Source organism: Protopterus annectens, chromosome 12.part0 (assembly GCF_019279795.1).
Source record: "Protopterus annectens isolate FY-2018-M chromosome 12.part0, PAN1.0, whole genome shotgun sequence".
Classification (NCBI taxonomy): domain Eukaryota; kingdom Metazoa; phylum Chordata; order Ceratodontiformes; family Protopteridae; genus Protopterus; species Protopterus annectens.
This window is the reverse complement of record NC_056746.1, coordinates 1080918227-1080944367: the sequence shown is the minus strand read 5'-3', so window position 1 is coordinate 1080944367 and position 26141 is coordinate 1080918227. Positions and strand designations below refer to the sequence as shown.

The 26141-nt window shown below is 39.8% G+C and overlaps 1 long non-coding RNA gene across 2 annotated transcripts in view; it reads left to right on the top strand.

Annotated features, from left to right (window-relative positions):
- LOC122816982 overlaps positions 1 to 26141 on the top strand; it is a 315952-nt gene that overhangs the window by 41583 nt on the left and 248228 nt on the right. The window contains exon 2 of one of the 2 annotated variants that reach the window (XR_006367129.1): positions 21632 to 21675. The exons of the other annotated variant lie outside the window; for it this stretch is intronic. This is a non-coding gene — a long non-coding RNA (uncharacterized LOC122816982). The remainder of the gene's footprint in view (positions 1 to 21631; positions 21676 to 26141) is intronic. 2 annotated transcript variants of the gene reach the window in all.

The window sequence follows — 26141 nt, the reverse complement described above, 5'->3', positions numbered from 1 at the left end:
ATTCTTCTGTCCATGTCTCAGTGTTGGTCTCTGTTTTAAAAAGCCCCTTTCCTTTCTATCCTAGCATGTGTGTGTGTTTTTTGGGCCTTCCTTACCATGGCTGACACCCCTAAGCCAGGGTTTAGGAAGTGTGCTGAGTGTGGGTATAAGCTACTACCCTTTGATCCCCACACTCTGTGTGTTGTATGTTTGGGAGTTCTTCATTTGTAATCTTGTTTTGATCTGCGCAGGCTTCAACCCCCGAGCATTGAACGATCGGAGGAACAAGCTTATTCTAAAGGGCCTTCTCCCACCTCCTGCAGAGTTGTCTTCTTCCTCCGCCCCATCTTCTGGGACTCAACCTCCTGGTAAAGAAGTCCAGGGATGGAGAGAAGGCCCATACTAAAGAGCAGGATTGGCCTAGGAAGAGGTCTCCAGAGCGCTTTTCCTCAGCAGAGCCTCCCGCTGTCCCACCCAGATCTGAGACAGAGTTCTACTCTGCTCTGGTCTGCATGCTTCTCCCTGGAGACTGAGACCTCTTGTTCTCAGTTCCCCTCCCCTACCTCTCATAGGTACCATTCCAGGTTGAGGTCGGTGGCCTCTTTTGTCTGGTCCACCCGGAGTTTGTCCGAAGCTGAGGTGGACAGGATGATGATGAAATTCCTTCAGGCCCATATTCAGCTGGGAATCTTTCCCGCTCCATCCCTTGCCAGGTCTGGGAGCACACAGTCCGCTTTCATCCCTAGCTCTTCTTCCATGTGACCTTTGGTTTCAGAGTCCTTGGGTCTGAGGTTCTCGGATTTTGAGGGTCTGTACAGATGGTCCTTTGTACCTCGACCCTGACCATTACCTTGAGCGGTTTGGCTCTGATGTTTTCTTAGAGAAATGACTCTTGGAGCCGCAGCCTCGATGTCAGATCTGAGGGAATTGAGTCAACTTTGAGACTTTTTTGGGGTTGTTCCTTCCCCTTTGGGCCTCTGTGCCAGGAGGCTTGGCTCTGGCTCCACCCTCCGCGCCAAGGGTGGCAGATCCGGCCTCTTCCATTCCGCTTGCCTTCGGTGTTCGAAGTGGTGGAGAGGGTCCTCTCAGCTCCTTTGTGAGTCTTGATACTGTCATCCTCTGTTCTGCCCTGGCTCCCTCTCTTTCTGGGCTGGAGTCTTCCATCCTGCCCCTTCAGGGACAACCTGCTGCCAGTTCACCCCACAAATTTCCAATCCAGGAATTCCTCGAAGCTTCCGAGTTTTTCCCAGACTTTCCCCCTTGGAGCCCTCTCGGAAACATATGTGTAAGAGGAGGCACTTAGACTCCCCTCCAGAGTCTTTCACTGACTATACCGACTTGAAGGAGGAAGAGGAGGGCTCCTCCCGATCACCCCTGGAGGATGTCTTCTTTGGGGACATTATGGAGATTCTTTGTCAGTGTGATGGGTGGTCAGCTCTGATGAGTCGGTATTTCTGGAGATGTTTGGCACATGACTTTCTACCTCCTGGGTGTCCCTCCCAGCTGATCCTTTAGTGGATCTCATCTCCGTTAGGTCATGGAAGGAACTGGACACGGTTGAGCCCATCCTGAAGCACCCGGAGAAGGTTCTTAGCTCCCCATCAGACAGTTGGTCTAAGGGGGTCCTCAGTTGATGCCATGGTGGTTGCTGCAGCCACTAAGAAGGAGCTCGCTCAGGAAAGCTCCACTGCAGACAGGAGTGACGGGCGATGGATTGTTTTGGGAAATGGACCTACACTTCAGCCACCTTTGCCTTACGTGCACTGAATTATTTGGCACATGTAATCAGACTGCAGAGAGACCTGGTCAAGGAGGTCACTGAGTCTGCTCCAGGGTCCATGTCGGCAGAGGTGAAGAAGGTCTTCTTCTCCCGCATGACCAACCTCTCTTCTATTTAGAATACGTCCATGAGGCTTCTCTCACAATGCTATTGAGGGTGCCTCTAGGGCTGCGGGGATAGGTATGGCCATTAGGTGGCATGCCTGGCCCCAGCTTTGTGCCTTTCCTGAGCTCTTCAAGGCTTCTTTCATGAATGGTCCCTATGACGGTTCCACCTTGTTTGGAAAAACAGTTCATGACACATTAACCCAGAGCAAGAAGGATGGGAAGACCTTCTCTGCCATCAGGATCTGCTTCTCCACTCCACAAAGATTCTTTTCAAGGAATCAGCATGGAGGTAGGAAGCTGTGGTTTCGGAAGTCTAAGGGTTTTCCCCAAGACTCTCAGGATTCGTCTTCCTCCTGCGGCAGAGGGGGATATGACAGATGCTGCCCTCGTGGCAGAAGGGGTCTGAAGAACTAAGGGTCTCGGGACTCTTTCCCCAGACAGACCCTTCCAGCAGTCATGAGGGATTGCCCAACTGCTCATCTCTGGAAGCAGTCGAGGGGGGGTGTCTGTCAAGGCACCCAACAGCCTTGGGAGTCCATTACAAACGATTGTTGGGTACTGCATATCATATCCAGAGGTTACCCAGTCTCCTTTCTTCATCCCCCCCATTCCACCCAGACACCTCCCAGACATTCCACCTGGTCATCGTGAGGAGGCAGCTGTAGAAATTGCCAGGCTGCTTGCAAAACGAGTCGTCCAGCCCCTCCCACCAGACCAGTCTGGATCAGGCATTTATTCCAGGTTCGTTTTGGTGACAAAACGGGCGACTTGAGACCCATTCTGGATATTTCAACCGTGCACCTGCCTGTTGCCAAGATAAAGTTTTGGATGGTCACCCTTCAGTCCATTCTGCCCTTCCTGCAGATGAACGACTGCATGTGCTAGGTAGACCTCCAGGATGTGTATTATCCTGTCAAGATGGACAGACGTTCCCAGAGGTTCCTCTACTTCTGGATGGGAGCCACTTATTTTCAGTTCATAGTGCTCTCCTTTGGTCTCACCACTGTCCACCAGGTGTTTACCAAATTGATGGCAGTAGTGGTGGCTCACCTGTGGCTGCAGCTATTTCAGGTCTTTCCCTACTTGGATGATTGGCTCCTCTCTGCTCCCTGTAGGCATCAGCTGTCTTAGGCTAGGGATTATCTTCTTCATATAGCTCTTTCCCTGGGTATTACCATAAATGTCAACACATCTCAACTGGCAGCAGTTCAGGTGTTGGATTTCATAGGCGCTCAACTAGACACTACACAGGGAAGGTGTTTCTTCCTCTAGACAGAATGCTATCACTTTGTCATGTGCAGTACATTCTTCAAGCCAAGTTTCCCCCAGCGGGCTTAGTTCTTCGGGCATTGTGGTCCATGGTGGTGACGGTCACCCTTGTTCCAACTGCGCACCTCCATATGAGGGTCCTGCAATGGACCTTGGCAGTTCAGTAATCCTTACTAAACCTTCCCACATTCTGTTCGACTGTCTCGTGTTTGCTCCAATCCTCGGACCTCCTTCTGGGTCACCCGTTTGTTCTCTCTCCAGTGATCATGGGGACCGCGGCCTTCTCCTTGCATGGGAAGGATGGTCCAAGGCACGTGGTCTGTTCTAGAGATGAAGATGGTGCTTTTGGTGTTGCAAGCTGTCAGTGTCTTTTTTCCTCATGGGATTGTTGCCATACAGACAGACAATATGTCAGTAGTCTGGTACATCATCAAACAGGGGGAACCAACTCTTATCCCCTTTGCTGTGAGGCCATAAGATTGTGGTAGTGGGCGATCACCAGCCGTGGCAGCGCACATTCCAGGGAAGTCCAACATCCTAGTGAACAGGCTCAGCTGATCTCTTCTGATGCAGTATGAGTGGTCCCTGTATTTTTCAGTAGCGGACAAGGTCTTTCTAAAGTGGAGTCGGCGTTGCTGCATTTTCTTTGCCTTTCCTTCCGACACAAAGTGCAGCAAGTATTTCCCTCTGATTCCCCCCCCCCCCCAAAAGATGCTGTAGTCCATGCTTGACCCTCTGGTCTTCTATATATGTATCTGCCACTTCCTCTAGTTCCCAAGTTTAATCAGAAAGGTCAGTGGCTGGGGAGCTCAGTTATCCTTATTGTCCCTTTCTGGCCTCGTCAGGTTTGGTTCTCTACTCTGTCGTCTCATACAGTGTGTCCTCCCTGGACTCTAGATCCGGTTCTGGATCTGATTATGCACCCATCAGGGGTTCTTCACCTGGATTTAGTCAGCCTGAAATTCTCGGCTTGGCTGCTCCAGTTTCCATGATAGCCAGGACTCACAAGCTTTCTTCTCCTGTTAAGAAAATCCTGATTGCGGCTTATAAAAATTTTACCAGGAAAATCTATTGTAGCAAATGGAACTGTGTTTCAATCTGGGCTTCTCAGCATGACCTGGATCCCTTTATAGCACCAGTCTCAGCCATTTTGTATTTTTTTGGCAGACATTTGTAATTATGGAGCTAGTTTCTCTACTGTTAAGGTCCAGTTGGCAACTATTTCCAATTTCCATGTGGGCAAAAATTCAGCCTCCTTAGCTTTATCTAAACTCTGTAAGGCTTTTCTGAAAGGTACCTTTCTTCTTAGGTCTCTGGTTAAAGGACCGTATGCCCCCTTGGGACCTTACCTTTGTTCTGCAGGCTTTGGTTTTTCCCCCATTTGAACCAGCTGATTTGGTTGATTTGCAGTTTTTATCTTGGAAGACTGCCTTTTTGGTGGCAATTACCTTGGCCAAGAGGGTTTCTGAGCTTCAAGCTTTATCTATTAAGCCTCCTTATCTAGTCTTTCATAAAGACAGGCTGTCCCTGCAAACCACTCCATCTCTGCTGAAGGTAGCTTCAGAATCTAGTATTAACCAGGTCATTAATTTGCCAGTCTTCTTTCCAAATTTCCAAAATAAAGAGGAGTACAAATTGCACTTCCTAGATGTGCACAGGCAGCTGCATTTCGTTCTGCATAGAACCAAAAGTTTGGGTAAGTCGGATCAGCTTTTTGTCTCCTTTTCTAAACCTTACTTGGGTAAGCCTGTCTCTAAGGTTACCATTCGCTGGATTTTAGTGTGTATTTCTTTGCCCTATTGAGCCAAAGGTTTGTCTCCACCAGGACATGTTCGGGTGTATTCCACCAGATCAGACATTTTGGTCTAGGGTTTCTTTTGATGATATCTGTTATGCTGTGACCTGGGCATAGTCACACATTTTTATTTCTCATTATAAATTGGACCTTCTTTCCAGGAGCAGGGCATCTTTTGGCTTGGCTGTGCTCCGGAATATCCTTCCATGAGGACCTCCCAGGTTTTTGTTGGCAACTAGGGACTCTGTCTTTCAGGTTGAAGATCAAATGAAAACAACAACTTCAAATAAATAAGATATGTACTTGACCATAATGTTCCACCTGAGTTGTTGCTTTTTATTTGTCTTCAACTGTCCCTCCCTCCACCCCCCCTGCCTTGTTTGGGCTGTATAGTGGACTGGACTGAAGAGACATAGCCCCTTTTATCCTGGATAGCTGTCTGTGTGGGCTTTTAGATGGTTGTGCCAGGTTTTTTTAGGCATATTAACTATATAAGGTTGTTGCTGTTCTGTAACAAACTCGATCTGAGGGGAGGAGGGAGAGTGTGGCATTATGGCTAGGGGAGGAGCTTGCACTTTGGATCCAATGTTGGAGTATATGACTGAGTTGATCTGTGTCCCTCAGGTTGAAGACGAATGAAAAGCAACAATTCAGATGGAACGTTATGGTAAGTACATAACTTTTTTTTTTTTTTTTTTTTGTTCTAAGGAGAGGTTTTCCATTAAGGAAGTAACTGCCCTAGTGACATAAAAGTACAGTTGTGTAAGAACTTTTGTAATAGCAGATGTCCTTTTTATCACTGTTGCAGTATTCCAAACTGTTGGGTTATCTTGACAAATAACATTGATTTCTGTCTGGAGTACCAAAGCCATATCCTTCCATAGAGATGTGCATCCAATGTCTGACCTGAACTCCGTGGGCATAAGGTTACATAAGCTGATGTATACGAGTAAATCTAAGACTATCTGGAAGACAATAAGCATGTAGAACCCTGAGATACAAACTAGTCAGCAGAGAGAAGAAAGGCAAAAATACAGTGGTCCTCTTTGGTCCATGAAGAAAGAGAAGGAAAGAACAGACAAGGGAGGGGGGTAAGGTGGAAGGAACACTGCAAAAGTGATCAATAGAACACCTACCTACTGTTATGCTAAGTTCTTACACAACTGTACTGTGCCCTTCATTATATTAATGGTGCAATATTCCAAACTGTTGGGCGAGTCCCAATGTTTATGAAGTATGAAGGGTGGTTGGATAAGAAATAGAACTATCGAGTAATCCAGTGAGAACTGGCCTGATGAAGACAGCTCTGGATTTAGAAAAAGTATCCACTCTATAATGTCTGGCAAAGGTATGCAAAGAAGACCAAGTACCCGCTTCTAGGATAGTTCTACAGACAGTCCTATTATGAAAGGCTCCAGATGAGGCCATTGCTGTAGTAGAACGTGCTGTTTCTGGAGAAGTAAGGATTTGCCACATTGACTAAAGCAAAAGGTAATGGATTTAAAATTCCTTATAGCAATAGTTTACTTAGAAACTAGTTTCTCTAGGTTGGAATCCTTGAAAGAAAGAAACAGTTGGTCCGACTTGTGGATATCTTTAGTCTTATCCAGGAAGAATCTAAGTTGTCTATGCACGTCCATCGAATGTGGAATCCTTTCTCCTTTGCTTTCTGGATTAAGGAAGAAGGTGGGAATATTTATAGCCTGAATGAAAGAGAATTAATTTACCAGTTTAGGCATAAAGTAGGGATTTGCCCTCAAAGACAATCTATCCTGTGAAAAGTAAAGGGGTGGGTTGCTGTAAGGGCCTGTAGTTTGGAGACTTGTCTAGGCTTGGTGAGAGCTACCAGAAGAATGGATTTTCCAAGTACAGGATTTTAGTGAGGCAGATGCTGCTGGTTCTAAAGGAGGGGGAGGTTTTTTTTTTCAGTACAAAACTGAGGGAAAGGGATAACATCTTGAAAAATGGAAAATAGAGAAAATTGTTGAAGGGTAGAGAGATCTTAAAAAAGGAGGATACTGGAGGCATATACTGAAAGGAGAAGTAGTCTGGAATTAGAACCCTTTTCCCACATGTTATGGAGACACTGGTTCTTTTGTGCCTTGCTCTAACAAGGTTTGAATGATGGGAGAGAGCAACTGTATCCAATTGTGAGGAAGAGGAGGGATGCCGTTGAATGCTGGAGCTTCTTTTGAAGTCATTCTGTTCCATTCTGAATGATGGGAAGAACCCATGTGTTTGACAGGACAATCCGAGAGTATTTTATAATGCAACCGGTGATGGCACTTTTGCTGTTGGAAAAAAAATGTTAGTGATGTCATCTATGTGATCAGTTGCTAGGCAGGGGCTAAAGCATAAACTCTACTATGTTAACACGATAAATCCCTATCATAACAGACAGGTTCTGGTATTTGGTATATGCAGTGAGTTGCAGGAGGAGCTTAGTAATCTTGAGGTAGACCTCCTTGGTTATACTTTGCCTGGAACCTAGGTGGAGGGGCTGTCCCTACAACTGACCATTATGCAACTGACCATTAAGGAAATGCAAACAGTATTGCAGAAATTAAGGGATATGTTTACTGGTAACCTAGAGTGCACCCACCTGGTGCAGAACCCTGCTGACCCTTCAAACAAGCTCTTAACAGAATGCCTGTAAAAATTAAACTCTGGAAGAAAAACTGAAGGAGATGTTGAAACTGGGAGTAATCCTGAATCCAGCACTCCATGGTCCTCACCAGTGGTGCTGACCCTAAAGAAATAGCAGCACCTGGTTCTGTATGGACTACAGGAGATTGAATAGTCATGCATTATCAAATTATTTTGCTAAGTATCAAAGTACCATTAACTTTACCAAGGGCTGCAGACAGATCCTTGACCCCTGCATCCAGGGATAGACCAGCATTTCTCCAGCCATAGTCAAGAATTCTCTGCATACATAGATATTCTGCTTCTAAGTATTTTCCACATCATGTACATTCCAACTTTCACAGAATCAGAATAACTTAAATTTAGAAACATTTTAACCTTTTATTAACAGGTAGGGTGTTTGGGTCGCGGTGGTGGTGCTGCGGGTAGCATTGTCGCCTCACAGTAAGACGTCCCATTTGATTCTCAGCTAGAGCGTCTTCTGTGTGGAGACATGCGTGAATGGGCGTACCTTCGTTGAAGGTTGTGCATCAGGGCCGGCAACTCGGCACGTAAAAATCTACTGCCAATCATTAGTGGACCGGAGTTCCGCTGTGGCGACCCCTAACCGGGAAAGGCTGAAAGACACAACAACATTAACAGGTAGGGTGTTTGCCTCTTAATTGTATATTTTAATAAATGTTCATCTTTTTGGAATTTGTTTTTATATGTATTTTCTTTTTACTTACAGGTTTTGCAATGTATTTGCATCTTATTGTAATCTGTTTTATCACCATCGGTTTTTGATTCTAACTTGTTTGTATTCTGATTATGTCTTGTTACTTTCTACATGAGCCCAAGTCATGGCTGAAAAGGGGCATATAGGACCTATGTCCCTGTTGGATAGGGCAGTTGGTGCTGATTTAAACCTGCTTATAACATAGACCATATCCCTAGAACCTTAAGGAAACAATGGTTGAACTTAGCTAGACTTGTTAGGGCCATAGGGTCTTATCAATGGAGGTTACACCTGAGCTTTCCCTGGAAGATTAAATAACAAGATTTCTACTTTTGTACTTCATGGACATAGTGCAAAGTTTGATTTTTAGAAGATACTCTGGCAAGGTTGAAAGCCAGCATAAACAAGGAAGGCCAGCATTGCAGTGGATCAACACAGTAACTAGTACAATGGATGCCCTATGTAAGTGAAACGTTGCATGACTGAGGATGAAAAATATTTTGGGAAAGTGGCATATTGACTACCTTAAACATTGGGAGAACAATTGGTGACTTCTTTGGTGTTGATTTTTGAAGTAAGTTATGACAAGTCAGAAATCCATAAGGCTTGGAAAACGGCTATAGTAAAGACAAATTACAAGTATAAGGGTTCTTCCAGTCATCTGAACTGTTGCAGGCCAGTCACTTTATTATACACAGGCAAAATCATGGAAAAGTTAACACTTCAGAAGCTGTTAAAAGAAAAGTATAGTTAAAAGGTAAACATTTCCATCATATTTATCATAAACATCAGTTAAAATACATGGCTAATATTGTAATTTCATCTAAGCTATAATGGGAAAACTTACTTCAAACTGGTATAATTATAGATTAATATATATTAGCAGTGCCTTTGACCATGTAGTGCATCAAATACTCATTGAGCAACTGTTCAAGATCTTCCTCTTCTTTCACTGTTGCAGTCATTACATTTGGGTAATCTGCTGGCAGTTTGCCCTCAGTCGGCATGAATTCCAAAGTCTTGGGTCCTGCGTCGGTTGTTGTCTCCTCTTCCATGACGTCACATCATCAGGGGTATAAAACAAGCATCCGACACCATTTTCTTTAGTCTTTCTTGCTGCATGGTGCCCGAAGCAGAAGCATTTTGCAAGTGCCGGTCGGCCGACGCCTGAAATATCCGAATTTGAATTTCAGAACCAAAGTTTTCACTAAAGCTAAGTACCCCATTGGGGAAACTTTTTTCTTGCTCCATACCGATGTCAGAAAAAGTTAATAATTGTATTACTTGTAGGAAGCAAATACCTCATAAGGATTTCCATTTATACTGTGTTCCTTGCCTAGGCCCTGATCACAACATGCTTGGCTGTCGGTTTTGTGCTAGATTTAACCAACGCACTATTAAGCGTTGGCACAGTTTTGCCTCAAATTATTTTGGAAACAGATTTAACTACCCAGAAATGTCGTCGGATTATCCGACTACCAAAGTACATAAAAAAATGCAAAGAAAAGGACAGAGACAGACAGCTGAGGTCCAAAACCGCCAACAAAGCTTCTCCTAAGCCAATCACCGGTTCGCCGGTACTCAGTGAGGTGCTTTCGCAGCCCCTGATACCAGCTACTTTCGAGTCGCAGGCCTCTACCGACACCCATGTGGAGTCCAGCATGCTGTGAGATACTTAAAGTATTGGACCCACGGATTTATCTCCCTTGGATGGGTCCGGAGCCACTGAGCAGGCACCGGCTTCTGAGGGTGCATTCAGACCTCAACATTTTTATATCAAACCGACGACAGCTGCAAAACCAAAGACAAAAGCAACTTCTAAAACTAAAAAAAAGATGCATGAGCCACGTGCACAGGCCTCTATGCCTAAAAAACAGATGATTAAAATGGCTGAAACCTTATTACCTTGATCAGGGGTTCCCATCCCCCTCCAGATAAGAGGCCTAGGCAAGACACTGATTATGAATCTTCAGATCAGGTTTCTATTTCTTTTGATTCCTCTTCTGATCAGGAATTATCTATTCCTCCCTATGAGGATTCTGATGCAGAGGAGTCTATACCATCTGCATCCCCTCCTGAGGATTAGTCATTTGGAAACCTTGCATACTTTGAGGGAATATTTTCACTGGGAGAGTCAAGATTTCTCAGAATCAAAAAAAAAGGCTCAGGGATTTCCTCCTTCTCCCTCAGCACAGTCCTTTAGCCATACCCCCTGTTTTAGACATTATGGATGATGTGTTTTTGGAGTCAAGCTTGACTCCTGACTCCTTACCTCCGGCTCCCGGCAAGCCTGACCAATATTACAGGGTCCCTGACTCACACAAATTTTTATTTAGAAACCCTGCTGCTGACACTGAAACTATTTCACAGGGTCCAGAGGGAGTTAAGGCCTCAACAGCAAAAAATCCTTCCCCCTATGACAGACATTCAAGGGCACTGGATAGATGGGGAAAAAGGTTTATACATCTACAACCTTGGCAGTCAGGGCCTTAAACTGCCAGTTTCATAGGCTCAAGTATCAACAACATGTTATGGGATTGCTGAAACAGAAAATGATGTTGATTTCTGAATGTGCAGAAAATAAAGAATTGCATGAATTATTGCATGCAGCTGAACAGGTTGGAAAGCATACTTTGCAATGTGGTTTTGATTCTTTAGAGGCCTCCTGCAGGGCCACAGTTACTGTATCTGAGATTAGGAGGCATGCCTGGTTAAAAGAACAAAATTTGCCTGATCATGTTAAAGCTAAATTACTAGATGCACTGACACTCTGTTTGGTATTAAGGCAGAAGAGGTTTTAAAGAAAATGGAAGACAAAGCTAAGTCTATGCAAACTGTAAAAGACTTCTTACAAGTGCAGCCACTAAGATTCAGTAGACACTGGGCTACAAAAAATTGGTCTTTTCCTGTGTCAGACAGAGCTAAAAGAGGTAAATCCAGACATCCTAAGGGTTCCAGATACAAGCCGCAAGATTCATACAGGTCAAAGCAATGAGGCTCTTCTACCTCCAAATCTGGAGGAGATAAAAGCGCAACCCTACAGAAAACAGTCCCAATGACTTCCCTCTGCCTTCACCAAGCACTTATCTTTTGGCAGCACCCTTAGGGGGGGAATTAGCACTTTTTGCTCAAAATTGGCAGTTAATAACCCAGGACAAGTGGGTGCTAAACATAAGTATCACAGGGGTACAGATTCCATTTCCATACTCTGCCATTGGCAAACAGTTGGCCAGATCTGCCAAAAAAACAATGGGCAGAGGCACAGAAACAGGTTACGTCCCTCATGGATATGGGGGCCATTCAGCCAGTACCAGAACAGGAAAAAGGACAAGGTTTTTACTCGACTGTTCTTGGTACCCAGAAAGGACAAGGCCTGGTGGCCAATACTGGATTTATCGATTTTGAACACGTACATGGACATTCCAAAATTCAAAATGCTGACTTTGCAGCAGCTTCTGCCCATGCTGGGCAAGAATGCTTGGCTGGTGACATTAAACCTAAAAGAGGTATACCTGCATGTCCCAATAAGGCAATCGTGCAGACGATACCTCAGATTCAAGGCTGGCTTAATGCATTACCAATTCTCTGCACTGTCATTTGGCTTATCTACTGCGCCCAGGGTCTTTACAAAGTGCCTGGCACCAGTAATTGCATTTTGCAGACAAAGAACTATTCAAATATATCCTTACTTGGACAACTGTCTCATTCAATCAGAGAACAAGGACATTCTTCTTCAACACCTGGCATTTGTGAAAAGGCTTCTAACATGCCTAGGGTACACAGTAAACGAAAAGAAATCACAACTGGTACCCTCTCAAAAGATAACATTCCTGGGTGCAAGCTTGAATACAACTGCCCAGATGGCTTACCTCATGCCAGACAAGCAAAGGCAACTGACTACTTACTTCAAACTGATGGCATCAAAAACCCAGTTATCTGCAAGACAAATTCTATAGGCTTTGAGCTTCATGGCATCCTGCATCCTACTGATTCCATATGCAAGATTGCATATGAGGAAACTACAATGGTACCTAAAAAGTTTATGGAGTCAACATTGTCACAGTCTGGAAGCAATGATTCCTCTCATTCCCTGCCTACAACAGGAGTTTCTATGGTGGGCAAAGGCATGGGACAGGCCTTCACTCTACCCCCTGCCAGCCAAACCTTAACAACAGACACATCCGATTATGCCTGGGGGGCCCACATGGTGGGAAGATGCATTCAGGGCATATGGACCCCAAAACAAATGCATCTACATATCAACCAGAAAGAGATGCTAGCTGTTCAAAATGCCGTGACAGCCTTCAAGGACTTGCTTCATCCAGGACAACTACTGATAAGGACGGACAACACCACGGTCAGGTGGTATATAAACAAGCAGGGGTGTACGCACTCATACCCCCTTTGCAGTTTAGCCATGGCACTGTAGGACACAGCTTTGACTTACATACATCTTCAAGCTCAATTCCTGCCAGGAAAGCAAAATACTCTGGCAGACGATTTAAGCAGAAACCTTATGGATCCTCATGAGTGGAAACTAAATCCACAAGTTTTCAGCATGGTAACAAAGAAATGGGGAAGCTCAGACATAGATCTATTTGCCTCCCCTCAAAACTATCAATTGAAAAGATTCTGCACAAGGACTTATCACAGACAAGCATGGAAAGTGGATGCCCTATCCTTCAGTTGGAAAAACATATCAGTTTATGCCTTTCCTCCACTGCCTCTTCTTCCCAAGGTCCTCCTGAAAGTCAGACAAGAGAAACCAAAGATGATACTAATTGTCCCGGACTGGCCCCGCCAATACTGGTACCCAATCCTAAGGAACTTGTCTCAATACCCAGCTTGGACCTTACCTCAAGGACCTCAACTACTGTCCCAGCAAAACAGTCAGATCCTGCACAATCAACTCCAGACACTGAACCTGGCAGCATGGCTGATTATGTAGTTATGCAAACAACACCTCCCAGTAAAGCTGTGATGGATGTCATTTTGGAAGCCAGAAGGCCTAGTACTAGAAAATCTTATGCTGATAAATGGAAGAGATTCTGTGCTTGGAATCGAGCACAAGGAACTGATACAGCAGAACCAAATATTCCTCAGATATTACAATACTTGACTGAGATGCTTGACAAAGGCCTATCTTTCTCATCAATTAAAATCCATGCCTCTGCCATTTCAGCTCATTACAATACAGAGCCACCAATCTTTTCTCATCCTTTACTAAAGCGGTATCTAAGAGGAGCCAAAAATTTAAGGCCTCCTAGAAGATCACCAGCACGTGCATGGGACCTCAACTATGTGTTGGAAAAGCTCACCCTGCCTCCATTTGAACCAGCTGCTACTGCTGATATAAAGTTCTTATCATGGAAAACAGCTCTTACTTCAGCAAGAAGAGTCTCAAAGCTACAGGCCCTCATGGCTGTGGAGCCTTTTATCATATTTTACCCAGACAGGGTGTCTCCGAGGACAAATCCAACTTTTATGCCTTAGGTGGTTTCCAGTGTGGCTCTTAACCAAACTATTCATCTGCCAACCTTTTATCCAAATCCGCAGAACAAGGGGGGGAGAATTCTGCATTCCTTGGACGTATACAGACAGCTAAGATTCTACTTGAGCAGGACTAAAGCTCTAAGAAAAACTGAGCAATTACTAGTGACATATGCTGCAGAATCAGAAGGAAGGGCTATTTCAAAGCAGACTATTTCAAAGTGGATAAGCCACTGCATTCGTTTCTACTATTTACACCATGGTAAACCTGTGCCCAAGGGCATTAGGTCTCATTCCACCAGAGCTGCAGCTACTTCAGCAGCCTTTCTCAGAGGAGTACCAACCAAAGACATTCTAGAGGCTGCTACTTGGAGTTCTGTTCACACCTTTACAAAGCATTATCATTTGCCTCTCTACTTTAAGTCCAGGGCAGGCTTTGCCACTGCAGTTCTGCAGGGCTATAGCCGCACCTAATGCTGTTTAGCTCCAGCCTCCCAACCATAGCTTTGGGATTCTACCCAAGTGTGAAGACTGCAACAGTGAAACACGAAGAACATAGTACAGTTGTGTACACTTGCCATAAATGTAGATGTTCGAGTGTATTCACTGTTGCAGTCCAGGTTACCCACCCACTATCCCCCCTTTCATTCTGAAGTTTATCTTTCCTTCTCTATCTTCTACAACCTATGTGGTGTATTTGCTTGTAGATGAAGGTAAAGTTTATATTGATGTGTGTGTGTGTGTGTATGTATATATATATATATATATATATATATGTATATATATATATATATATATATATATATATATATTATATATATATATATATATATATATTATATATATATATATGTATGTGTGTGTATATATATATATATATATATATATACAATTTTTTTTTCACTACCTTTTTGGGGCACCTGACATCTGGGGCAAGAAAAACTAAAGAAAATGGCGTTGGCTGCTTGTTTTATACCCCTGACGACCTGACGTCATGGAAGAGGGGACAACAACCAACGCAGGACCCAAGACTTTGGAATTCAGGCCGACTGAGGGCAACCTGCCAGCAGATTACCCAAATGTAATGACTGCAACAGTGAATACACTCAACCATCTACATTTATGGTAAGTGTTCACAACTGTACTTTCTGCTCATCTTACGAGCTGGAACCACAGTGGATTAGCAAACGGGCAACTACACAAGGACTCTTGTGGTATAACAACAGGGTGTTTTGCAGGGTTCAGTCTTTGGGTCATAACTATATTGTTTATATTTAGTGGACCTTTATCACTTCCTGTGATGTTTCTACTTTCTGTATGCAGATGTTAAACTTGAAAGACTACGGGGCCTTGTAGCATTTCTGACCACATAATTATTATTAAGAACAAGACAAAACAAATTCCCTGTGCAGGAGCTAAAGTTAATGAATATTATATATCTGAAACAGTAATTGAGTCTTCTTAGTGTTACAGATATATTAATGTAGTAGATTACAGATATGTTAATATAGTTAAGTGTTTCAAGAAGCATATAGACTAGTAAAAGAATGCCACAAGTTAACAGGATGCCTCAATGGATACCTTTTATTGCTGCTTCTTGATTTAATATATGTTTGATAACTTCACTACACCAAAACTTGAATATGAAACTACTTTTTGGGCACTGTTTATAAAAGACCATCCTAAGATATTTGAGGCTGACAGGCTGTGAAGAACAAGTACGAAGTTCGAGAGATGATGAACTGGAGTATGACAGCTGCCAATGACACTTGTAGCTATTTTCAGTTAATGTACTGACATCTTAGTTTCAAGGCAGATAAGAGTTTCATACTGGAATATCTAGATTGATTAAGGTTAGGTTAGGAATCATGACTGGATGTAAGACAACAGTGAATTATTTTTCTGGAATGGTTGTAGGGCAATGAAATATACCTTGCAAGAAGAAAAGAGTGAGCAGCAGTATCCATGCTCAGAAGAATTAGATGGACATAAATGAGTTTAGTTGTAAGTCTTAAGCAGAATGAGCAGTGCTGCTTAAACCTGTTTTATTTGGTTAAAAAGTTGATTTATTGCATGTATATGTGGAGTGGGTTTTAAAAGTTTAATTGTAGCAGTAATTCTTTTTACGCTAGCAGGTGACTGCAATGTAAATGCTGAGGAATCCATCCAGCCTTGCTGTACATAACATGTGTGTGCTAATAGAAGAGAATGTTAAACATGTTGTATGCAGTAAGGAATGCCTATGTAAATATAGGTAGGCCATTGAACAGGATTAGTAATATCAGCTGCAGGTTATACTGCAAGCTTAATCTTTTGCCTGAGGAATTTTGTAGACTAGCAAAGTAATCATGTTTTGGCATTTGCATATTTAGTTACCTTGGTAATATGAGAGTCCATGTTTAGGGAGTGGAGCAGCAGTGATCACAATATATGTTCACACTGGGCCTTAAATCCGAACAGCATGGAGTAGTCTTTATTCACAATGAAGATGTGACACTGTTGTGCCAGTTGCTTAAAGCCATAAATATTTTGCAGTTTAATGTATATAGCTAAGCCATTTGTATGCAGGGAGGGGAGGAGGAGGAGATGCCATACATACCATTAATTAAAAAATGTAAAATAAGTGGTCCAAGAAATGAACCTAGTGATAGAATTGCTCAGGTTTAAAACAAAGATGAATGGCAGACTAGCACCAGTGTAATTAAATGCAGTAGTGGATCACATGACTGATAAGGGTGGCAAATTAGGTTTTATTTATTTATTTATGTTTTTTTTTTTTATTATTTTTTTTTTAGGAAAAACTTTTTTTTTTAATTTTAATAACAAAGAAACAGAGTAAAGTAAAACAAATAACTGTTTATATATGTCCACAACGGTGTCATATGTCAATGTAATAAATTAACGACTGTTAATATTTTTCAAGCAAATATTTAAGTTTTAGCCAAGATATAAATGAATGAGTAATATTAGAAGTTCACATCCTGATCATATGCATCTCACTACTGTGTACAATTTTGCCATACTAAGAAATTCAGTACAAGAGCGAGTAGTTTTACTGTTACAATTCTAGGTTATTTTCCTAGCTATTGCTAGTGTAGATCAAAGAAGAGGCAGTTGAGTCCCTGGAGTTATTTCAGGGATCTGAGCATTAAATAAAATCATTGACTTGGAAATATTACCTCTATCCGACCACAGTATACAATTGAATAAAGTTATTCATTTCTTTCCAAAAAGGGGAGATAGCCTCACATTCATATACCATATGAATCCATTCAGTTGTTATCCCAGAATCACATATTTAGCATTTTATTTTCTTGATTTATACATAATTGTTACCTTGTCAGGTATAACAAATGCTCTGTGCAAGAATTTCCAGGTGAAAACATCCCAGTATAAAAAGGATGTATTTTTTTTCTATGGACTTGAAGATAAATTGTATTAATCAGTAAAATTTATGTTATTATTTTTTGTGAAATAATTCCAAAAAGTATTGTCTAAGTATAAGAAGTCTATAAATCTGTCATAAGTAAGACTTGTTTTCTATTGTTTTGTTATTAATATTAATTAGGAATTCCAGTATTTGGGGGAAAGATTTCTTATCCAAGTTAAATGTCTTCTTTGTCTTAGAGTTTACAAAATCTCTACATATTTGTAGTATTAACCAGTTATTAGAATTGTGATGGTATCTGGACGTCAAGTTTTTAGCAGTATATATTTTGTTTCCATTTAAAAATTGATGCCAGTAAATTATTTTGTTCTTTTAGATCTACCATTCTAGTGAAATTGTGAGTTTCTAAGCATTCATTTGTATATGCTATTGGAAAAAAATGAAAAGATTAGGTCTTTAATACAATAATTAGAACATATGAACTTCCGGAAGGAAGAAAGAATATTATTTCTATAGGAAATTTGATTATAAGAAATGTTTCCATTTAAACAAACTTTTAATAGCCAGACAAAACTCTTAGTAATATGTATATTTTTAGATAATACTACCTGATTGATATATTAGTTTCCATTTTGATTCATGTGATGAATTTGTCAACAATGCAGTAATTTTTACAATAGCATACAATTGAATATCAGGGAATCCTGTTCCACTGTTATCTCAACCTTTTGTGTGCCAATTAAAATACGCTCTTGGTTTATTGTGATCCCAAAGAAACTTAACTAGGATGTTACTAAGCTTTGTCATTATTTTTTTGGTGGGAATAAATTTGAATGCATAACAAATAATATTTTAAGGAGAATTACCATCTTAACATTAAATGTTCTTCCATAGTAAAGAAAAATGTATTCCAACTTGTGGCTGGACTTATCATTTTATTAATAACCTGTTGAAAATTCACTTGCATCACTTCATTACTAATATACATAATGATGATACCAAGATATTTAATTTGAGAGTTATTCCAATTAAAATCAGAACATTTTTATATGTATTTTTTATTAATTTCTTATTGATTAATGTACTCGTTTTATTATGACTAAATTTAAAGTTCAAAATAATTTCAAATTGCCTCCTAGAACTGATTATACGTATTAGTGATTTTTCGATATTTCCTATTGTAAGCAGAATGTCATCCACAAAGAGTTGAATCTTTAGTTCCAAATCATCTTCTATTTTTATAATGTAAATATTTTGTTTGACGTAATAAAGTTAACAAAATGTTGTATTACTAGTGCAAAAAGTAGTAGAAATAGTGGGCAACCTTGTTTAGTACCTTTTTGTAGTTTAAAGGAATTAGAAAGGAAAGAACATATTTTGATATAAGCACAAGAATTAGTGTAGAACTTTGAAATGAATGCTATTAACTCAGCTGAAAAGTTATACTCTTTAAATATTTTAAATAAATAAGACCAATTGAATCAAAAGCTTTGTCTAAGTCAAGACTAATGATAGAAAGTTATTTTTTTATTTTCATTTGCATAGTCTATTAGTGTATATATCATTGTTATAGTATCTTGTACCTGTCTCTTCAAAATAAAGCCCGTTTGATATTTGTTAATTAATTTTGGTATTACTAGATTTATTCTATTTGCTAAAATAAACATGAACATCTTGTAGTCAACATTTAGGAGTGAAATGGGTCTATAAGAAGAACACTTTGAAGGATTTTTGTCTTGCTTTAGAATAGGTGAGATGAGGGAATGTGTTTACACGATGGTGGAACCTCCAAAGTAGTTTTTATTTCCCTGAAAGCTTTTTTAGTATAAAGATTGCATTATCTGTCGATTACTTTATATATTTTAGGTGTAAGACCATCCAAACCAGGAGCCTTGTTATTTTTTTTACTTTTTAATTTGATATTTTATTTCTTTTAAAGTAAACGGTTTGTCAGTTTTATTTCATTGTTCATTTACTGTATTCTTTATATTTTCCTTTAGAAAAGCTTTTACAATTTCATCATTGACTAAGCTATTTGAATTTTTATTTATATTTTTAAAAAATATTCTAAAGCACTCAAGAATATCTTTAATATCTGTTTTCCTTTCTTTTTTATTTATTTGTATTGTAATTTATTTAATGTGATTTTAGTCTATTCATTTTCTTAGATCTAATATTAAGTTTATGTAAGCTTGATGGGTTCTCTGAATACATTTGAAGTTTTAATTTTTCCAAGCTTGATACTTTGATTTAGAATTTCAGTGTATTTTGTATTCATCTTTTTATAGTGCTGACTGACAGTGTTGTTTTGTTTTAGGTCTAAATTTATTTTATCTATTTAGTGTGTAATGTTTTTCATTCTTTATCCTATTCTTTTGTTTTGCTTATATACCAGCATGTAATTCTACCATTTAAGTAAGCCTTTAGTGTGTCCCAAAGGATAATATCATTTACTTCACCGTTTGTATTTATTTCTGTAAAGTTCTTGATCTCATTTACATACCACTTCTTAAATCATTTTATTTTAATGATGTATGCTGATAGTCTTTTTTATGATAAATTAAGATATTATTTTCAAAATAATGTTAAATACAATAGCATTGTGATATGATAATGCATATGACATTATGGAAACTTGTCTTGTATTTGAAATCAAATTCTCTGCAACAAAAGTCTTATCAATATTTGTCCGAGTTCCATACCTATATGAATAATAGGTGCATTGAAGTGAATTTATCATTTAAGTGCATAAAGTTTATAAAATTTGATAAGTGTTTAGCTAATAATGTGATTCTAGGTTTCTTATTAACAGTGGTGTCCTTATCAGATAAGCTACAGTTAAAATCACCAGCCATTATGGCATCACCTTTCATATAATAGGCTGTAGTATCTTGCTAATATTTTGCATCTTTAGCTCCAACCACTGGAATCCAGTAAGAGTTTATCAAAGTATATATTTTCCTATTCCATTCAGTTACAGTAATGCTTTAACATACCATTTTTGTAAACATAAGTATCCATTGCATTAAGCATAACTTGGAAATTCTTCCATAGAATGAGTGCCTTTTCTTTTAGATCTAAAACTAGACTCTGGCAGAATTAAATAATTATTTAATAATAATTTATTAACATCCTTATTGAGTAAATGCATTTTTTGTAAAAATACTATTTGAGCTTTATGTAACTTCAAGTATTTAAGCAGGCTTCCCCTGTGTACTGGATTATTTAATCCATTAATATTAATAGATAAACATTTAAAAGCAGACATTTATAAGAGACATATTACTAAAATATTTTTATGTAAAGAACTATTCTATACTTCAGAGGTAATAATAAAGAGCATTCAGCTATAGACAAAACTTTTAAAACAATTAGAATGTTATCTGATAATATAACCTTAAAACATTCTACCATGGAATAACATATTCTTAGTTTGTTGATAAAGTCAAACAAAGTACATCTCAACTTCCCATTAGACTAACTGCACTTAGCTTCTGCTTCGCGCATGCATGTCCCTATCTTGATGTGAATCATTTTAAGAAAGTCCTAATATTTGCTATTAAGAAAAAGAGAAGATGCTTAGGTCCCGTTTCACTTTAATCTAGATTAGGTATCACTTTTCCCATCTTCTCTATAACCCCTTCTTGCTTCTCAGACTACAATAAGAAGGTTATCAGATGTTAATTTCATATTTGTTATTATAAAGATCAAGAAGTTGGATATTATTATTTTATTTACTATGTATAAAATTATTTATATAACATAAAGATCAAGAAGTTGGATATTATTATTTTATTTACTATGTATAAAATTATTTATATAACAATGTAGTAACTATGTACACACCTATTTGTTCTTATTTCTTTCTATTCTTGCTTGTACTGTATCTGTCTTATACCATTTACTATTTACATGAATTCCGTACTTGATCCATAAATACTATGCTGTTCAGAAGAACAGATATGCCATCCCTTATATATCAGGAAATTGCTATTCTAGCTCTTTCTTTTTATTATATGCATTCATTTCTTGTAATCAGTCCGCTGGCTTATATATGCATTTCATCAGAGGGAATTTGAACTAACGTAAAATATTTTTAAAATAAATTCTATCAAATATAATCTATCTGTGGTTTTTAAATCAAGTACCAGAAAATATAATCATTTGTGTCATTCCAGAAATGTCTTTTTACAAGCTGCAGTGTGGTCCATCTGTTGTTATATAACAAGCAATCAATCTGTTAATATATAACAAGCAACCAAAACTACAAACCAGTTAGTATTAGTTTTAAAGCTAATTTCTTAGCCTTAATATATTATATGAATTATATATATTCTTTATGATTTAATATAGTGTGTTTTAATTCCTAGATATGAATGCTTTTGATTAACAGTATTAATACATAAAGCACACTGCATTTCCCATTTTGACATTCTAATACATCACTCCTGATTCATAGGGTGAGTTGAAAGGTCAGCTTTCACTTTAAGGAAGAAGGAAAAGGTAAGAATAACCACTTATATAATCTTTTAAAGCTTATAAAGCTTCACAGAAGTGCTTGCATCACTAAATAGCTTCTTTTAAAGCTAAATTTATGTTAAAGGCACAAAAATAGTTTTAGTTCTAGTTGCATGCACAAAAATACTTGCGGCATTTGCATGTGAATTTAAACACTTTGTCTTTAAATATTAGGTATTTGAAGCTATCTTCTTCTTATCTGCTGTTCCCGTTAGGGATCGCCACAGCGGATCATCTGTTTCCATTTCTTTATGTCCTCTGCATCTTGCTGTGGCACATCAACCACCTGCATGCCCTGTCTCACCACATCCATAAACCTTATCTTAGGCCTTCCTCTTTTCCTCTTACTTGGCAGCTGCATCCTTCACATCCTTTTCCCAATATACCCAGCATCCCTCCTCAGCAAATGTCCAAACCAACGCAATCTTGCCTCCATCTAATCAAGAAAAAAAATGAAACCCTTTAAAATACTTCCACAAATACAGATATATTTTCAGAAACTCTGCATATACAAATAAACACGCAACCATCATGATTCTTCATTTTTAACCTTCATTTTAAAATAAAGGCTTAACAAGTTACATTAATCAGTAAATAACTCACAAATATTATGAGATGGTAACAAAGCATAATTAGAGATAAAACAATGACTCCAACATTTCATATGCAGATATTTTCTCACGTTTTAATGTATTATTTTATGTGAAGCATTCTATTATTCTTTAAAGGAGACCTAGCAGTAAAACTTGTGTTGAAAGAATGCCAGTAATGTGTGATAAGAATTCAGCTTGTATAGGTGTCAGTGATATGCCAATTGTTTAATGACATTCCAATACTTTCTTTTGTATATTTAATACAGCCACTTAGGTGAATTAGAATGCAATTGGGCATACTTTTTTTGCTATCATTTTATATTCCAGGTACTGTGTTCAGTAGCACAGCACATAACCATAATAACAACTTAAAATGTTTTTTACATAAGCTTCATCATATTGATATTTGACATTTAGCAAGATGTATAGTATGACTAATTAAGCTCTATTTGGAATGAATTAGCTTCACTTGTATAACTTAAAAGAAGACCATTTGAAATAAGGGATAACAATGATTTACGTTGTAAAAAGTGGTATTGTTATCTGATCCAGAGAGCACCCCTGCAATACCAGGCTACAACTCTTACCACACTTTTCGGCCACCAAACCAGGACCGAAACACTAAAGGTGGAGGAGTGCCCATATTCACCTTGGATATTCACAACACCAGGCTAGTTGCCCAACACAATGCGTTCTTAAATTCTCCACGTGCAACTAACACTAGGTAAGACTGCAATCCAGTTTGTAGCTTGCTACAGTCCCCCACCATGCCCCACGATTCTCACTACACCTTTCTAAACATACTGGAAAATATTAAGATAGAACCAAACACCCTAATACTGGGTGATTTCAACTACCCTGCCATTAACTGGGAAAACTACTGGTGTACCAACACCTTTGCCCAGCGATTCTTGGAATTCATAAATTCCAACGCCCTGGATCAACTAATCCTTAGTCCCACCAGGGGCTTCAGTATCCTAGATCTGGTCGTTACCAACATGGGAAATCGATGCTCCACACCTGTGGTCACCCCTCGTTGGTCAGGTCTGACCATAAGCTAATCACCCTTGACATCCACATCTCACCCCCACCCTCCAGTAGGGAAACCTCTGTAAAAAACTTCTCCAAAACCAACTTCATGCTACTCAAGTCAGAAGTGACAAACTTCATGACACTCATGCAGACAGAAACATGAAAGTTTGACTGCTGAATCCTACACTAAGGCACTGTACGAGCACATCCACTCGTGCATGAATCGTGCCATCCCCAGTAGAACCAAGACGCTCCACTCCAAAAAAAGGAAGCCAATCTTGTGGTCCCTTGCCATAAACAAACTTTACAACAAAAGGAAGAAACTGTTGCAGGAAAGAGGAAAATCCCAGTATGCAAAAAACTCCCTTACCAGCCTCAGTAGGAAGCTGAGATCCCTCATAAAATCCTCCAAAGCTAGTTACGAAAATAAAATTGCCAAAAATTCCAAAGACAACCACAAGGCATTCTATGACTATGTCAAGAATCTAAATGGCAATGCTCGGATCTGCTCTGAGCTCCAACAGAATGGCATTAAATATACTGATCCGAAGGATATTGCCAATATCCTGGCAGATCGATTCAGTGCGAAATTTAATCCCCTCTCACCCCCTAAAGGGCCCATTTCAATACCAAAAGATTGCCAAATTCCGGTAATAACGGCCACACAGGTAAAAAAACGCACTCTCCAAAGCTAAGAATACAGCATCCATGGGACCAGACGACATCCCAGGCTGTGTACGACATGAACTAAAAAATGAACTGGCACTTCACCTAAGTGTCATGTTTAATCATAGCCTCACCTCAGGATTCATGCCCACTGAGTGGCGCACTGCTACAGTATTAACACTCCACAAGGGGGGATTCACCTTGGATCCCGGGAACTACTGCCCCATCAGTCTGATGAGCCTGATCTACAAGATCATGGAACTTGTAAACAAAGACATTGGCAACCTTCAAATACTGGACCCCACACAGTTTGGGTTCGTGAAGGGTCGATCTTGTCTTCTGAACCTGATTGACTTCTTTGAATCAGTCTCTAGAGCTGTGGATAAGGGTAAGGTGGTCCACACAGCCTATCTGGACCTCGCCAAGGCCTTCAACACCATCCCCTACTCTGGAATCATAGATAAACTTACTAAGCTGGGCATTAATCCCTACATCACTCGATGGGTTGCCAACTGGCTTACTGACAGAACCCACCTTGAAAAAGTAGCTGATTTCAAATCCAGCTCCAGACAAGTGACAAGTAGAGTACCTCAGGGTTCAGTCCTGGGACTGCTCTTGTTTGGCATCTACTTATCTGAATTACAGGCCAATACTAAGCGACTTTGGCTAATAAAGTTCGCAGATGACTGCAAACTGGGAGCCATTATTGAATCCCCAAATGATGTGGGTATTCTACAAAAGGTCCTTACAGAAACAGATGCTTGGTGCCAGAGCCATGGGCTCAAGCTCAATGCCAAGAAATGTATAGTTATCCCCTTTGGGAAAAAAACATGTACCCATGAATTACCGCTTAGGTGGCAGTACACTAAATGGCAAAAGTGTGATAAGAGACTTAGGGACACAGGTGGACAGTGGTCTCACCTTCGGTAATCACATTGCCACAACAGTCAGGAAATCCATCTATGTGGCACACCTCATCACTAAGGGCTTTTCATCCTGAAAAAAGGAGGTCATTGTCCCACTGTACTCATCCCTCATTAGACCCATTATAGAATACAACGCCCCATTTGGTATGTACCCCTCAAGACATCTGCAACAACTGGAACGGCCACAGAAATACCTCACTAAAAGAATCACAGGCCTAAAGCAGATGCCCTATGCTGACCGTCTAAAAAAACTCCTATGCTCTGTCGCATATCATCTACTCAGAGGCGATCTCTGCTTAACATACAAGGCCATGTCAAAACCAGAGCTGTTGGACATGCCACACTTAAAGAAATCCCAATCTCTCAGAGCCACACGCTCCAGGGATCTAAACCTTGTCATCACAATGAACAAAACATGATGGAGGGATAGGTTCCTGACCCAGAGACTCCCCAGACTCTGGAATAGACTGCCCTTACATGTCAAGCAGAGCACCTCTTCAAAAGGAACCTTGATGATTGGATGGGAAATAGGAAATTCCCCCTGGGGATCACGTCAGTCATTCTGCTAGACAGGGGTCCAGGGAAGCAAATACTGTGGGAAGAAATAGCCAGGGAATTGTTGTGGCTAGGCTTGTATAGGCCCTAGGGCCGATAGCCTAGTACCAACCTATGATCCTTACTATTCATATACCTCTTTATGTTACAGAACAAATATTTCAAAGTGAATGAATTAATTTTTATGTACCTTTCAGTTTTTTTACTGTTTTTATCTTTGACTGACCATCCATTCCTTGTTGCATTTCTTTTGAGAGATGTAGATAAACATCAGTTAATTTTGTCTTGTTTTTTTTTTTCCAGAATTTTATTCCTCTGTATAAATTCCAAAGCATCTTCCAAAGTGTTAAAAGTCCTCTGCCTTCTGTAATATAAATTTTTATTTTTGCTGGAAAGAAAATTTGTGCTTTAATATTGTTTTTTTTTTAAGTCCTTTATAAGAGGTACACATGCTTTTCTTTTTGACATAACTGAAGTTGACTAATCATTGGTTCATAAGAGGTTACTAAGTTAGTGGTCCTAGGACCTTTACAAGCCTAGCCATGTAGAAAACCTGTGTACCCTAATTGACCATAGTTGGGTGGTCATTGTTAGCAAAGCGATTTTATGATCAGCACTGACTGCCTCTGTCAATGAGGGACATAGGTGCCACCCTGGAGTGAATTTACATTCACCCACC